Below are 17791 nucleotides of genomic sequence, written 5' to 3'. Positions count from 1 at the left end.
TCCTTCTCTATCGTTGAATAATTTTGTTGACTTCTATTAAACTTCTTTGAGAAGTATCAAACAGGGATTGATTGATTGCTCACGTCGGGTTTTAGGTACTGGAAAGTCGTTTATAGATGAAATCTTAGCCATCACCGGTCGAACCTGACCATACCCCACCTGCTTACCTAGGTAAGTCACGTAGCCTTACCAATTTCACATTTAGAGAGGTTAAAAGTCAATGAAGCTTTCTGCAAACGCTTAAACACAGTTTCTAGAAGGGATACATGTTCAAACCAGTTTTGTGAATAAATCACTATGTCATCAAGGTAAGCATTACAATTTGGAACATCAGCAAGAACCAAATTAACTAGCCTCTGAAAAGTGGCTGCGGCATTCCGCAGACCAAACACCATAACCTTGTATTGGAGAAAACAATCTGGTGTTACAAAGGCTGAAATTTCAGAAACTCTGGGGGTTAATGGAACTTGCCAATATCCTTTGAGCAAATCCAGCTTACTCACGAATTTGGCAGAACCAACACTGTCAACACAGTCATCGATCCTTGGCATTGGGAAACAATCAGGTACAGTTACGGCATTGACTCGTCGGTAGTCTATACAAAAGCGTACGGTACCATCTGACTTTTGTACTAAAAGACACGGCGAGCTCCATGGACTAACACTAGGAGTGGCTAAGCCTTTCTCCAACAAATACTGAGTTTCTTTCTTCATTGCAGCTCTTTTCATAAAGTTCACTCTATAAGGGTGTTGCTTAATCGGCTGGGCCTCCCCTACGTTGATGTCATGCTGCAAGACATTGGTAAGTGTAGGAATATCCTCCAATATAGAAGAGAACTTGCCAAGGAGTTTAATGATATCCTCCTTCTGATCAGTGTTAAGATGTACCAAGAAACTTGACAAATTGGTTAAAGTTTCAGAATTAGCCAATCTAGCAGATTATAATGGGGAATCAAACTCCAACAAGCCTTCTACATTATCTTGTTCCTCCACCGATGAACTCTTGTCACATGTGACCCCTACTGAACAGACAGCACAGCCTTCCTTCTCCTGGAGTGACTCCTTGTTATCTCTGGTATGGTAGGCTTTCAACATATTAATATGACATACCCGTTTCTGACGTTTTCTGTCTGGAGTACTCAATACGTAATCTGTCTCTCCCCTCTTATCCAAGATCTCATAAGGCCCCGAAAAACGTGCAGTTAATGCAGACCCTGGAACAGGAAGTAGAACCAGCACTTGATCGGCAACTGCAAAAGATCTACTGACAGCAGATTTATCATACCAAGTTTTCATCTTTCCCTGAGTCTTAGACATTGATTCACGAGCTAGCATACATGCTTTCTGAAGTTGCTCATGGAATTTACCGACATAGTCTAACTCATTTGTTTTCTTAGAGTCCTCCATGCCTAACATTCTCTCTTTTAGAACTTTCAATGGTCCTCTCACGGTATGGCCAAAGACCAGGTCTGATGGGCTGAACTTGAGGGACTCCTGCACAGTTTCACGGATTGAAAATAACAGCAAAGGAACACTTTCATCCCACTCAGACCCTGTATCAATGCAGTATCTTCTAAGCATTGCTTTCAAGGTCTGATGGAATCTTTCCAATGACCCCTGACTCTCTGGGTGATAAGCACTGGATATACGATGTGTGATATGGAGCGATTTAAAAACCTGAGCACACAATTTAGATAAAAAATTGGTCCCCTGATCTGTCTGGATAATCCTCGGCAAACTAAAAGTGGTAAAAAACTTTATTAAAGCTTTAACCACTGCTCGGGATGTAATTTTGCGGAGTGGAATTGCTTCTGGGTATCTGGTAGCCATACACATAATCGCCAATAGAAACTGATTACCAGATTTGGCCTTTGGTAAAGGACCAACGCAATCTACTATAACATGCTCAAGTGGTTCACCTATGACGGGAATTGGGATTAATGGGGATGGTGGAATCACCTGATTCGGTTTCCCGGCATACTGGCAAACATGGCAAGTCTTGCAGTACTGTACGACGTCACGCTTCAAACCGTACCAAAAGAAATGTCGTAAAATGCGGTTGTATGTTTTCGACACCCCCAAATGTCCAGACAGCAAATGATCGTGTGCCAATGAGAGCACCTGTTGACAAAAGATGGTTTCTCAGCCAATTTAAAACATTTTACAAGTGAAACATCATTAATCTGAGCTTCAATTAGTTTTTCACGAGTTACTGACAATATCAATGGGTCGCTCACTACCACTTCATTCCCCTGATCATGGACATGAAGCTTGTCTTCAGGTATTTCCTCAGCCTCCTGATCTGAACATAAGAAAGAGTCAAAAAAGACGTATTACCATCTTTCTTTGATTGCGCACGTGTGATCACGCAAGCGGTAAATGCACTTGGATATTTCTGAGACAGTTCATCAGAGCCTTTCTCTGTCGGCAGGATGTCAACTACCTCCAGCGAAGGTACTACTTTCTCTCCAGCCAAATCGTTTTCACCGGTAAAACAGGACGTACTCCTACCTCCACAAAACCAGACACCAAGGCTGTACGCAGATGAATACGGTGCACTGGGACTCTCAAGACCTCCATGCTGAAACTCTGTACAAGCCAACTGGATCCAACTGATGTTTGATCTGAAAAGGGCAAAACATCTGCACACACAAACGACTGGGCGGCACCCATGTCTCTTAACACCTGCACATCTACCTCATTTTCCTCTCTGCCTGATAGTGATACATACTGTAACCTTTAAAAAGAAATGGTTTGTAAACGCTGTCCATTTCACCTTTATTCTGTTTGGAAGGCGTACTCTGACTAACAGTATTCGCAAATGCCATCTCTCTTGTTTGGGCCTGTTGCTTGCCCTTTAGGGACAACACTCCGCTATAACATGTCCTTTCTTATGGCAATAAAAACACTCTCGCATTTCTTTTGGCTTTTCACTACTCAGTTTGGGCTCCTGAACCTTTGGCGGTGCCCTAAAAAAACTCCTTTCAGTGATTGCTGGCTGAAAGACATTTCGCCTTGCATCTCCTGGAGTGGTTCGTAAAATGATGACTGACGGCCGAATTGTCCAATCACAGGACCTGCAAGGCGGAACAGTGAAAAGAGGAGGAAAGAGAGAGAAAACAATACGGGACGTAACAAAGTGCAAGACAAAAGATTAAAAGACAGTGCAAACAAAAAATAAAAGACAATACACAAAAGACAATAAATACCGTGTAAATACTGTATGTTCAATCTATATTACATCTGTGGAAATACTGGAATGAACACATTAGTATTATAGCAGCAGTCACATGTCGTATTGTAAAGTATTGTGCAAAACAGCAATCGACTGAAATGTGAACTAGAAGAGTGTGTATTTGGTGTGGGTCATTGCAGTGTGTGTGTGTGTGTGTGTGTGTGTGTGCGTATCGTGCTAGGTACAGTTCAGTTCAGTTATTGTGGAGTCTGATGGCTAGGGGAAAGAAACTGTTACACTTCGGTACTTTTTTCCAGATAGCAGGAGGGTGAAGAGTGTGTGTTGGCCTTGTGGATGCAGCATGCTGTCTAGATGGGAAGAGAGCGCAGAGAGACTCCAATGATCTTCTCAGCTGTCCTCACTAACCGCTGCAGGGACTTGCAATCTAGGACGATGCAGCTCCCAAACCAGACAGTAATGCAGCTGCTCAGAATGCTCTCAATGGTCCCTCTATAGAACAAAGTCAGAATGCGGGGAGGGTGATAGGCTTTTCTCAGCCTTCGTAAGAAGTAGAGATGCTGCTGGGCTATCTTGATGATGGAGCTGGTGTTGAGTAAAAAATATGGTAATGCTTCTGCATGTCATCCTTGCACAGAAACCCTACTAATCTTTTTTGTATCGTTCCAAATTTAGTATATGTGCTGCTGTAGCAAGCAATGCTTCTCAGCACTGAAGTTAAGTTTCTGCCACAGTGAATTCCATCGATGACAGCACCCTTCATTTATACCTTCAATGCCTATTCACCTTGCCTCACAAGAAGGATTTTAATAGCTACAACATGCATTTTTTATGACCCTCATCTATTGAATATCTGTGTTAAACCAGCCATAGATGAAAGTCTCTACAGTGGTGAAGAATGTGGACAAAAACACAGAACCTCCACATTGAACCATGATGGATTGCACTTAAATATGAATATTTCCATCAGCAATCGATGACCCAGTAGCCCATACAGAGCATACATATAACCACTAAGAAACTACTGTCTCTCTCCTTCGTTGCTCTCACATCTCTCCCCAACCCCTTGCTGTGATGCCCAGAACTTCCTCATGAAGTTAAGCAACATAGATAGAGGAAAACAGAAGTTTGAAAGGACAGCCATCCATAAAAAATGGGAAAAAGACAACTGGGCCAGCATCCTCAGCCTTTTTCTCTCTGGGGAGGCCCAGCCGGGCTTATTACATGACCATCTGAGAAATATCACCAACTTTGGAATGCTGAAAGGCGATAGAAGCTGTGGTCACTTTCCCACTAACACATAGTGTGGGTGAGGGTGGGGGAGTACTAATTTAATAGTTCTGGACATATCTGCCACCAGTGGAGTGCAAGACCATTGGGCCGCAAGACTTCAGCACTCCAGAGAAATAATGGAGGCCCTTGTCCGTGCCTTGGCCACCCTGATGATTGACAGGGGAGTTCAACAAGTGAACGAGTCTCAACCCCAACATTTCCGTCATTTGGACACAGACCTCCATGCAAAGAGGAAGTGCTCTAACCCTAACCACAAAGGCTGTCCAGCGGTGCCTTCCACACCTCCACCAAGGCACATAAAATGTCAAAGGTTGAACCCACACTATTCTGTGCCCTCATTAAATCCAGGAGCACAATGACCTTTGCAGATGCTTTTTCCAGACTATTTTACCAGAGGGGAGGTTGTCTGTCTTGCGCGTTCATGGCAATGTCCATGAAGTCCCCATTGCAAAGGCCTGGATCCAGGATTAGGCAGGGGAATGAAATCTCCTGGTGGGACTGGTGTCAGCATCCCTGGTCTCAGCATTCCACTGATCCTAGGATGAAAGTGGCCGGGCTTATCCATGGCCCCAGCACAAAAAGAGCTTAGCTGAAGTCTTTTGACTAAAAATCAAAGAGTTCTCACAACAAATTTTGGCTCTGTTTACTGCTCTTAATAATTCTCATGTAGAAATATTTAATGCAATTATATTTTTTGACACAATTGCTTCTCAGCATTTATTTGAACATGCATTAGAATTTGACCAGTACTTATTAAAAGTTCATTTTAGGATAGTTAAACTCAAATTTCACCTGGGCCATATCAGTATTTGAAAGGCCAAAATCTAAGTCTATTTTAATTAAAAAAACTTATTATTTCTTATATCAATCAACATTTATTGGAAGAAAGAAAGGCTAAAATTTCAACTGTATAATTAAAAAAAACATGTCTATTTTATATCACATCTATTTTAAATGCTTTAAATACTCTCTTAAGTACTCTTAAGCCGTCATTAAGAGCTCTGACTGAATTATTTCTGCATGCATGTCCTTATCCTGCATTTTCTTTGTATTTGTGTACCATCTCCTCCTTCTTATACCAACATAGTTCTGAATCACTACAGTGAATGAGAGACTTTGAAATCAATCAGTGAATTACACAAAAAGCCAAGAGCTGGGGAAGGAGAAATTTCCTCTGATACAATTTATCTGAAGAATTGTATTAACTTTAAAAAAATTTTGTTAGAATTTAACTTTTCTTTCTCTCTTCCTGCTTTCCGGTTTACTTACAGAATACTTGCTGTGGCTTTAGTTTCTGGAAGAAAGCCTGCAAAATCTTCAAACTAGAGATGAATCATGAAACCATACGATCAGCAGGTATTCTCACTGAGAGCAGCACTTACCAAATCGAAGTTCTCTTATTCTGCTTTTCTCCTCTTGTTTCTGTCAGTATTTACCTACAGAAGTTTTAATTCCACAAAGAAAGATATAAAAGCTTCAAGTTCAAGATGTTTCCCTGTTGAAAAGATTGGGATTTGGTTAGCAAATGGAGTGACGTAAAGAGAGAGACAGAAGTTATTTGGTTATTCTAATAATATAATTGCAGCTTGCCGCCACTAGATGGCGGAAATTCAAGCAGTGAACTAAAGCATTTTAAACTTCAGTAAAATGATATAGTCTATAGTTCTAAGTTTATGTAAGTCCATGTACATTATGCTATTTGTACAACTATGTAAATGAATTTATTTGTACTGCAGATTGAGCTAAAACATGTCAAGAGTTCTACATGGATAAAACATTATCATTATTATTTTATTCAGTGTCAGGAACATTCCTGAGCTTATTCTATTATATTGTTTTGTCGTTGTTGTGATAATAATGTCAGCCAAGTCTCCTCTTTTGCAAGATATAGATGCAGGAGAACATCAGACCTTCAATGAAGATAGCTAATGTGCACAATGGTTCAAAAAGTCCATGATCTCTGAACACTCAACTGATCCCTAGAGAAGCAGATATGATCCTATGGCTAGACTTTTAGAACAGTCTCTGCTGAATTGTGCAACGTTGAGGACTCTGACATTGTCCACCGTTTCAACAGCTAACCAGACTGAAGTCACTTTATGGATCAGGAGCAAACAGAAACACAGTTGATGCAGATTTCTCTTCGTATTATTAAACTTAGTAAATACATAATTTATAGTTTACATATTGGACGTGACAGATGCCAGAGTGTTGTTTATTAACTGATGTAAGAAGGTAGCTGATAAATATAGTGGAGTTAAGAGTGGAGATGAAAATCTTCTGAACATCTGGTGTTAGCTCACCAAAAACACTTTTCTGTCAAACACATAATAGCTCCTTCTGATATAACGAGTTTGTGTTGTAATTATTGCATGCTGAATGTGTTTGCAAATCTTCTCAAAAGCACAGGGAACTAAAAAATTACGTTTGGTGTCATATGCAATCATGCTTTGAGCTTTGGAGTAAGTTCATTGAACGCGTGATATGACAGGTACATGATCTAGATCTGTGTGAAGTAAAATTCCAGCCCAAGACGTGCCTTTGAACAACAAGCAAACCACACTACTAAATGAGGAGAGGCAGTAAATATACATATAGTACACACCTCAGTATAAAGTCTAAAATCTCACAACTGCATCCATATCAGACAAAGATTCAGGATAAAGTCAGAACTTCAGTAAAATTAGTTGATCTGCACAGTGAGTCAAAAAGTCCATGATCTCTGGACATTCTGTGCATTAAACTGGTCCCCACGGGAGCTATGGTTATGCTATGGTTATACGTTTAGAACAATCTCTGCTAAATTGTGCCACACTGAAGACACTTCCTCTGAGATTCTCCACTGATCTGAACAGACTGAAGTCACTTCAAAGATCAGGACCAAACAAAGACACAGTCAGAGCATAACTATAAACCTTCTCTGTGTATCTTCTCCAATGTTGCCATAGTAGTTTAGCTAAAATCAACATGTTAAGTAGATTTAATCACTGTGGAAGTCTGCTATTAAGTTTATAGAGTGTATATTTTACATTGTAATGATGCATTATACTTTTCTTTGTATTATTAAACTTTGTATGTTTTACATGTGCATGTTCTCAGGTTTAAATAATTTGATATTACAATTGGTTCAAAATGCTGCTGCCAGATTTCACCTAAAAAAGGGCAAAAGCGAACACATTACCCCTCTTCTGAGGACTCTTCACTGGTTGCCTATTGATTACAGAATTCGTTTTAAAATACTTTTATTTGTTTTTAAGGCCCTGCATAATCAAGCTCCTATTTATCTATCTGAGTTATTACATCCGTACTCCCCTTCCAGAAGGCTAAGATCAGGCAACCAGAACCTCCTCTCTGTTCCCGTTTCTAGACTCAAGCGTAGAGGGGATCGAGCTTTCTCAGTAATTGGGCCACAGCTTTGGAATGATTTGCCAATAGAATTAAGATTAGCACCCTCTCTGTCCCTCTTTAAGTCCCTTTTAAAAACGTATCTCTTTTCCTCGCCATTTCTATAGTTTTCCTTTTGATTCTCTTCTTACTGTTTCTAATTGTGCTATTATTACTTGTTTTAGTGCTTCAGTGTGTATTTTTGCATTGTTCAATTCTATTTCCCTTTTTATTATTTCTCCTGTCTTAATATCATTTTTATTCTTATTTTTCTATGTATTTATTTATTTATTTATTTATTTATTTATTTATTATTATTATTTATTAACACCTGTTATTGTACAGCACTTTGGTCAGTCCTGTGGCTGTTTTAAATGTGCTTTATAAATAAAGTGAACTGAACTGAACTGAACTGATATACATTTTTCACATTATAGACAAATATTTCTATAAAGTGTTATCAAGTTGTATCTTATTCTGAGATTATTTTGTTCGTTTGGCTGATACCTTTTCATTATATTCATTATTATTAACAGAAATTATTAACTTCTCAAATTTTAACCCTCTGGAGTCGATGAATGTGTATACATGTTTTGTGGCATAATCTCCTGTTAAGGCAGAAAAGAACTTAAATTACACTTTCAGTTTCGATCGTACAGACAAGAGCAATACATCACTCGAATCTGTAAAGGGTCTACTTTTATTTGTATACACACATAATAACAACAAAACACTGTGCCTTTGTAGAATAAAGAAAATAAACAGAATGCGTTCTCTGCCATCTCGGTCTCGGTCACCACTCTTCACAGACACATAAATAAAACAACCCGAATCTCAGCAAATACTTGCCTCAAATACAAGATAAATATATGCATAGAAAGCTTGAAATGTCTACTTTTAAATAAACAAATTCAAGTCAAAAACAAATAATCTATTTTTATGTAATCTATAAGAAAGTAAGGAGTGGTCCGGTTTCTCCTGTTTCGCCTAATTATAGCTAATATGTTCTTGCCTCCGTCTGAGCGCGCTGTTCATATGCAAATGAACTGAGGTGATTCAGGTGATCATGTACACGCCCCCGAGACACAGGAATGGCTCAGTATATGAAATCCGGACCTGTGTGCTTTGCAAAGCAAAGCATGGTAAGAGGCAGGACACTACTTGGAAATGCCAGGCATGTGATGTTCACTTGTGTGTTCAGCTGAAATGCAGTAATGTACCCACCTTACACACCATACAACAGTTTAGTAATACAATAAGACACTAATAAACTGTTTGTTATGCAGTTGTAATGAGGAGTTGTATGGCTGTTGATCCATTTGCAGCGTAATTTATTTAGCATAGTAATTTATAACTCGGAAACAGACCGGCAGGGTCAAAACACGGCAGAGAGGATATCGTAGGACAGGCAAAATCAGAAATGAAAGAACAGGCAGTAGGTCAGGGCAGGCAGCAAACAATCATAGGATCAAGGCACAGAAACAGAGTCAAAACCGGAATCAAACAAACAGGAAACACTCAAAATGACTGCTAAAGCAAATCAAGACTTCGCGGTGAGGTCAAGTTCAAGTTTGTATTTATACGCACCGGCTGATAGGAAACAGGTGGTGTGGCAATTAGGCTTCGCGGTGGGTGCAGGGATGTGTAGTCCTGAAACGTTTAATATTCCGGAGACACTTCTCTCCGTTGCTGGTCGGGAGGTGAGGCAGGTGTGCTGATCGTGACAGAGCGCCCCCCTGCGAGTGGCTCTCGACGCGAGGGCGCGTGCGACGCCAGGGTCGACCGCGAGACCGGTGAGCAGGCTTGTCCGGGTGCCGCTGGTGGAAGTCGGCGGTGAGTGAGGGGTCCAGGATATCCCCTGCTCTCACCCATGAGCGCTCTTCCGGCCTGTACCCCTCCCAGTCGGCCAGGTATTCCAGGTGACCTCCCCGGTGTCTGGAGTCCAGTAGCTTGTGGACCCGGTACCCTCCTCGTCATCAACTAGGAGGGGCACAGGCAGATCGGGGGGGCCCTCGGCGCGTCTGGTCGGCCTTCAGCGGGTTTCAGCAACGAGGCGTGAAAGGTGGGAGAGATGCGGTATGTCGGGGGCAGCGCCAGGCGGTACGAGACCAGGTTAACTTGCCTGGTGATCCGGAACGGTCCCACGTATCTGGGACTGAGCTTACGGCAGGGCAGGTGGAGACAGAGTTCACGGGATGACCAGGCTGATAGTCGGGATGCTGTCGGCGATGTCTGTCGGCTTGCATCTTTTGTCTGCGAATGGCTTGCTACAGCTGCTGGTGTGCCGCGCTCCACGTCTCCTTGCTTCGGCGAAACCACTCGTCCATGGCTGGTAATTCGGAGTGCGTGCTGGACCACGGAAACAGAGGAGGCTGGAAGCCCAGGACGCACTGGAACGGGGTCAGGCCGGTGGCGGGCTTGATGAGGGAATTTTGAGCGTACTCGGCCCACAGTAAGTATTTACTCCAGTCGGCCTGGTTATCCGCGACCTACAGGTGAAGCAGGCCGAGCTGCGGGAGCGGAAAGCAGCGCTGGAAGCCCCCCGGTCTCAGGTAAACTCCCGGCATTTAATTACTACTCCTTCCACCTCTACTCCGTGTGTTTCTCTGTCCAGGCCCAATGCACCCAGGAAGTGGCCTGGCCAGGGGCAGTTCACTCCAGCGCCGGGGCACCGCAGATCCAGGGTGCAGCAGCGGAGGACACGTGCCGGGCCCCGGTCGAGGACCTCTCCCCCTCCACCACCGCCGGTCTTCGAGATCCCCACCCGGAACCGCTTCACCCCCCTTCGTGAGACGGACCACGACACTGTGATCATCGGAGACTCCATCGTCCGCCACGTCCGTGCTACTGTGGCTAAAGGTAAGGCTCGCACTCACTGCTTACCTGGTGCCCGTGTTCTTGATGTCGCTGCACAGGTACCTAGGGTTGTGAGCAGAAACACCGGAGCTGTGGTTCTTCACGCCGGCTCGAATGACACCAGCCTGAGGCAGTCGGAGATCCTGAAGAGAGACTTCAAGACCCTGGTGGAGACGGTTCGCAGCACAGTGCCCACGGCGAGGATCATCGTGTCCGGACCACTTCCAACGTACCAGCGAGGAATTGAAAGGTTTAGTAGACTTTTTGCTTTTAATGAATGACTTCAGTCATGGTGTCTGGCTCAGAATCTACACTTTATTGATAACTGGAATGTTTTCTGGGAGCGTCCTAGGCTGTTCCGCACTGATGGCCTGCACCCCAGCAGAGTTGGAGCGGAGATCCTCTCGGACCACATCTCCAGGGCGCTGCACACCTTCTGACTGGTAAACTACGCCTTAAATTTACATTTCAATAGCCATCCTTCACCTCAACACATCGATACAAATGCACACATACCTCTCCCCATAGAAACTGTGTCTGTTCCCCGAGCAGTGAGATTAAAAAGTAATTATGTAAGACGTTCTCGAAATAATCTTACTGTAATTAGACCAGAAAAATGCCAAAGAAACAAACAAAAACAGTTCCTAAAATTTGGGCTTCTGAACATTAGATCACTTGCACCCAAAGCACTTATCGTAAATGAAATAATCTCAGACAATAGCCTTACTGCATTCTGCCTCACCGAAACCTGGATTAAACCAAATGACTACATCGGTCTAAATGAGTCTACACCATCAGGTTATATCTATAAGCACGAGCCTCGTCAGACTGGTCGTGGAGGTGGTGTCGCCACTATCTTTATTGATTGCCTTACTGTTACCCAGAGAACACAGTATAGATTTAAGTCTTTTGAAGTGCTTGTCCTTAATGTTACACTATCGCACACGCACACGAAAAAATCCCTGATGTCTCTTGCGCTAGCGACCGTGTATAGACCACCAGGGCCCTACACCGATTTTCTTAGAGAATTCACAGATTTTCTTTCTGACCTACTGGTTAGCTTTGATAAAGCATTAATTGTAGGAGATTTTAACATTCATGTTGACGACACAAATGATGCGCTAGGACCCACATTCATGGACTTACTAAACTCACTTGGGCTTAAACAAAACGCCACTAGAGCAACTCACCGTCGTAATCATACGCTAGATTTAATAATATCACACAGAATAGATGTCACTGATATAGATATCATTCCTCAAAGTGATGATATCACAGACCATTATCTCATAATGTACACACTACCTGTAGAACAGGCTAACTGCGTTTCACCACATTATCGTCTCGGTAGAACTATTATTCCGACCACTAAAGACAGATTCACAAATAACCTGCCTGATCTGTCTGGACTTCTTGCTGCACCCTTAAACACAGACGATCTAGATGAAATTACTAACAGCATAGGTGCTATATTCACTAGCACACTAGACACTGTTGCCCCAATCAGATTACAGAAGGTTAGAGATAAAACGCTTGCACCATGGTATAATAGTCATACTCACACCCTCAAGAGAGAGACCCGTAACCTCGAGCGAAAGTGGAGAAAAACTAAATTAGAGGTTTTTAGAATTGCATATAAGGAAAGTATGTCCAGCTATAGACAGGCTCTAAAAGCAGCCAGGGCTGAGCACCTGAGCAAACTCATAGAAAATAACCAGAACAATCCCAGGTTTTTATTTAGCACAGTGGCTAGACTAACAAAAAACCAAAAATCTGAACACACAATTCCATCACAGTTCAGTAGTGACGATTTTATGAGATTCTTCACTGATAAAATCGAAAGTATCAGGAATAAAATAGGTGACGCTCAACATATGAGAGCAACTAGCATCCCGGTCTCACCTAAGGTTCTAAACACACAACTACATTGCTTTACAAGTACAGGTCAGGAAGAGTTAGTTAAACTTATTACTACAGCTAAATCAACAACTTGTTCACTAGACCCCATTCCAACTAAACTACTGAAAGAAGTGTTATATAAAGCCGGTGAGCCTCTTCTTAATATTATTAACTCCTCGTTATCTTTAGGTCATGTCCCTAAATCCTTCAAGTTGGCAGTTATTAGGCCACTCATTAAGAAATCTAATTTAGATCCTAATGGACTTTCAAATTACAGACCGATTTCACACCTTCCGTTTATGTCTAAAATACTAGAAAAGGTTGTGTCTGTTCAACTGAGCTCCTTCTTACAGGAGAACAATATCCTCGAAGAGTTTCAGTCAGGTTTCAGGCCCCATCATAGCACAGAAACTGCACTTGTTAAAGTTACAAATGACCTGTTCTTAGCTTCGGACAAAGACTGTATGTCACTATTAGTTCTACTTGACCTTAGTGCTGCATTCGACTATAGATCACAACATTCTCCTAGATCGCTTACAAAATTACACAGGTATTCATGGACAGGCTTTAAGTTGGTTTAGATCCTACCTGTCTGATCGATACCATTTTGTAGAATTAAATGGTGAATCCTCCAGTTTATTACCAGTTAATTATGGGGTCCCTCAAGGATCAGTTCTAGGACCTCTGCTTTTCTCGATATACATGCTTCCATTAGGGAACATTATTAGAAGACATGGGATTAGCTTCCATTGCTATGCTGACGACACACAGTTATACATCTCATCAAAACCAGATGAAATAACTAAATTGTCGAAATTAACTCAATGCCTTAGAGAGATAAAAGACTGGATGAGCTGTAACTTTCTGTTGTTAAACTCTGATAAGACAGAAACACTAATTATAGGCCCAAAAACTAGTACACAGAAACTCTCACAACTTAATTTCCAATTAGAGGGATGTACTGTTACTAGTAGCTCAACAGTGAAAGACCTGGGTGTTATATTAGACAGTAACTTGTCTTTTGAAAATCACGTCGCGCAAACCACAAAAACAGCCTTCTTCCACCTTAGAAATATTGCCAAGCTGAGAAACATCCTGTCTGTATCTGATGCTGAGAAGCTAGTTTATGCTTTCATGACCTCTAGACTGGACTATTGTAATGCATTACTAGGTGGTTGTCCTGCATCTTTAATAAATAGGCTACAGTTAGTCCAAAATGCAGCGGCCAGAGTTCTCACTAGGACAAGAAAGTATGACCATATAACCCCAATTTTATCATCTCTACACTGGCTACCTGTTAAGTTTAGAATTGATTACAAACTGCTGCTACTTACGTACAAGGCTCTTAATGGTTTAGCTCCCATGTATCTAACTAGTCTTCTAACACGTTACAATCCTTCACGCTCTCTGAGATCACAAAACTCAGGACTCCTGGTAGTCCCCAGAATATCTAAGTCTACTAAAGGCGGAAGAGCGTTCTCTTATTTAGCTCCCAAACTCTGGAATAGTCTTCCTGATAGTGTTCGGGGCTCAGACACACTTTCACAGTTTAAATGTAGATTGAAAACTCATCTCTTTAGTCAGGCGTACACATAATACATCCCATAAATATTGTGCACTATCACACTAGACTTGCACATTCTTATGAACAGCAGATATGTTAATCCCTCTGCACTGCTCTTCTCTTCTCTTTTTCTACCCATGCTGAGACACCCATGCTATGATCGTCTTCCGTGCGTTGAAATTTTTGGACCTCCACTGAGACAAGGCTGACTCTGTGAGAACCCTGAGACATCTACAGATCTACCGGCTCCAGTTGGACTCTGTGATACTTGTATATCTGTAACCACACCATCTAGTGTCACCCATATGAGGATGGGTTCCCCTTGAGTCTGGTTCCTCTCAAGGTTTCTTCCTTTACCAATCTAAGGGAGTTTTTCCTTGCCACTGTTGCCTGAGCCTCCTCAGACTTGCTCATTGGGGACAAATACACATACACACATACATACATACATACATACACACTGTGAATTGTATATATCTTGAATTTTCATTATATCAATTCTTTATACTTCTCCTTATGTTTATCTTTTGTTCTATGTTTATGTTCTGTAAAGCTGCTTTGTGACAATGTCCATTGTAAAAAGCGCTATACAAATAAACTTGAATTGAAAACTTGAATTATTCTGACAATATGAAGGGAGGAAGCGGATAAGCTCCTGGTTCAGCTGTTCCGTCTGCCCATTGGCCTAAGTATGATACCCCGAGGTGAGGCTGATGTTGATGTTGAGTTGCTTGAAAAACGCTGACAGGACTCGCGAGGTGAACTGGGGACCTCGATCGGACACGATGTCTTCGGGCAGACCGTAGAAATGGAAGACGAAGTTACACAGAACCTTGGCGGTTTCGAATGCCGTGGGGAGCTTCGGCAGCAGAATTAGCCGACACGCCTTGGAGAATCGGTCGATTACTGTGATGAGAGGACTTCGATGTGTGGCAGATGGTGCAGGCCCGAACGAATTCCTGTACATCCGCGGACAGAGACGGCCACCAAAACTGGTTCTGGGCTAGGCGCGTGGTTCTGGCGACGCTAGGATGGCCGGAGCTGGGAGTGGAGTGCAGGAACTCCAGGAGGCTCGCGCGCAGTTTCTCGGGCACATAGGTTTTCGTCGGTGGGCACTCTGAAGGCGGGGGTGTCTGCGCGTTGGCCTGGGTGATTTCTGTCATGATATCCCACTGTATCGGTGCGAGGATGTGGGTCTCAGAGATGATGGGTTCGGGAGGTGTGTCCGGGCTGCTCTCTCGGAACATTCATGACAGAGCATCAGCTTTGGCGTTCTTGGTTCCTGGTCTGTAGGTCACTGTGAATCGGAAACGGGTGAAGAACATTGCCCATCTCGCCTGACGCGTGTTCATGCGCTTTGCAGCACGGACAGTCCGGATCAGGGTGGTGGAGAATGGGGGCTGAGCTGAAGCTCTCCTTCAGGCGTCGGAATGCAGTCGTAGCCTCAGCGGACCAGGTAAGCCGGGTTGACGCCTTTCTTGTCATGGACGTGAGTGGAGCTGCGATCGTAATGAAGCCGCGGATGAAGCGGCGGTAGAAATTGGCGAATCCCAGGAAGCGCTGTAATTCTTTGACGGTCTGCGGCTGGGGCCACTGCAATACCGCACGCACCTTGGAGTCGTCCATCGCGACCCCCTCGGCTGAGATGATGTAGTCCAGGAAGGTCGTCGAGGTCCGGTGAAATTCGCACTTCTCGGCTTTGTCGTACAGGCGGTGCCGGATGAGGCGTTTGAGTATGGCTCGCACGTGCCGGATGTGTTCTCCCATGGTCTCGGAGTAGATCAAGATGTCATCGATGTATACGATCACCCAACGATCTAGCATATCGTGAAACACGTCGTTAATGAATGACTGGAACACAGCTGGGCTATTTGAAAGGCCGAACGGCTTTTGACATGACTAAATATTCGTAGTGGCCCGATTGGGTCGAGAAGGTGGTCTTCCATTCATCCCCCTCTCTGATCCGGATGAGGTAATATGCGCCGCGGAGGTCCAGCTTCGTGAAATATCGGTCCCGGAGGAGCTGTTCTAAGGCCGATGGTATGAGGGGGAGAGGATACCGGAACTTGACTGTGATGTCGTTCATCGCTCGGTAGTCAATGCACGGACGGAGGCCTCCATCCTTTTTCTTGACAAAGCCGGAGGATGCCGGGGAAATGGAAGGTCGGATGACCTTCTTGAGCTCCTCCTTGATGTAGTCATTCATGGCCTGTGTTTCTGGCTGGGATAGCGGAAAGATTCTCCCTCTTGGCGGAGTTGTGCTGGGCAGGAGTTCTATGGTGCAGTTGCCGGGTCTATGTGGCGGCAGTTCGGTAGCCCGTATCTTGCTGAAGGCCTCCGCGAGGTCCTGGTATTTAGCGGGGAGTTCGGGGGTGTTGGAGATGGAGCACACGGAAATCGCGGTGTTGAGTTGAAGGAGTTCTTCTGTGGGCTGCTGATGTTGGGCGCACGCTTCGTCCCAGCTTGAGATTCGCAGGTCTTTCCAGGAAATGGCGGGGTTGTGGGGCTGAAGCCAGGGGAGACCCAGGATGAGAGTGTGGCGTGGAGAGTGGATGATGTGAAAACGGATGAGTTCTTGGTGGTGGGGTCCCACCTGCAGCCGGATGTCCTCCGTGATGTGTGTGATGCGGCCGTCACCAAGCGGTCAACCGCCTATCGCCTCCACTGCCAAGGGAGAAACACATAAAGTTACTGGTACGCCGTGAGCTTGGGCAAACTCTCTTGACATGAAGTTCCCCGCGGCACCGGAATCAATGAGAGAGGGCAGACTAATTATTTCCCCTTGTATCTCGAATTTGCACTTGAACTTGTACGCAGCTGGGAGATCGAGGAGTGAGGAGATCAGAACTCACCAAGGTGTTCCGCCGGCTAGGAGGTCTGGTGGGGCAGGCAGCCAGTCTGTGTCCGGCTTCTCTGCAATATAGGCAGAGCTGGAGACGGAAGCGCCGTGCTCGTTCTCCAGGTGTGAGGCACGTGAAGTCGAGCTGCATCGGTTCGGAGTCCGCCGGTCGGGGTGTGCATGTGGCTTCAGGTCGGGAGGCGTACGCGGGTGCTCGAGGATTCAGCGTCGTGGCGGTTCCCCGCAGGACCTGTAATGCCGTGGCGAGCTCTCCGGTGAACGAGGTGAGTCGCGTCAGCTGTTGGTGGTGCCCGGCGAGCTGCCGGGCTTTGGCGGAGAGCTGGGTGGCAAGCTGGAAGACCGCTCCGTGGCGAAGGATCGCTCGGTGGCGAAGTCTCCTGTAATGAGGAGTCGGATGGCTGGTGATCCATTTGCAGCGTAATTTATTAACAACTCAGAAACAGACAGGCAGGGTCAAAACACGGCAGAGACGATATCGTAGGACAGGCAAAATCAGAAACGAAAGAACAGGCAGTAGGTCAGGGCAGGCAGCAAACAATCAGAGGATCAAGGCACAGAAACAGAGTCATATCTGGAATCAAACAAACAGGAAACTTCGCGGTGAGGTCAAGTTCAAATTCGTATTTATACGCGCCGGCTGATAGGAAACAGGTGGTGCGGCAATTAGGCTTCGCGGTGGGTGCAGGGATGTGTAGTCTGGAAACGGTTAATATTCCAGAGACGTTTCTCTTCGTTGCTGGTCA

General features: G+C 44.2%; 1 protein-coding gene and 1 pseudogene across 2 annotated transcripts in view; one reads left to right on the top strand and one right to left on the bottom strand.

The window, feature by feature from the left end:
* LOC132849058 (titin-like) overlaps positions 1–17791 on the top strand; it is a 65216-nt gene that overhangs the window by 36685 nt on the left and 10740 nt on the right. The window lies entirely within an intron of this gene.
* Positions 3791–3887, bottom strand: LOC132849308 (U6 spliceosomal RNA; annotated as a pseudogene).

Source organism: Tachysurus vachellii, chromosome 7 (assembly GCF_030014155.1).
Source record: "Tachysurus vachellii isolate PV-2020 chromosome 7, HZAU_Pvac_v1, whole genome shotgun sequence".
Classification (NCBI taxonomy): Eukaryota; Metazoa; Chordata; class Actinopteri; order Siluriformes; family Bagridae; genus Tachysurus; species Tachysurus vachellii.
Note: the sequence above shows the minus strand (reverse complement) of the source record. Positions and strands in the feature narration are given on the sequence as shown.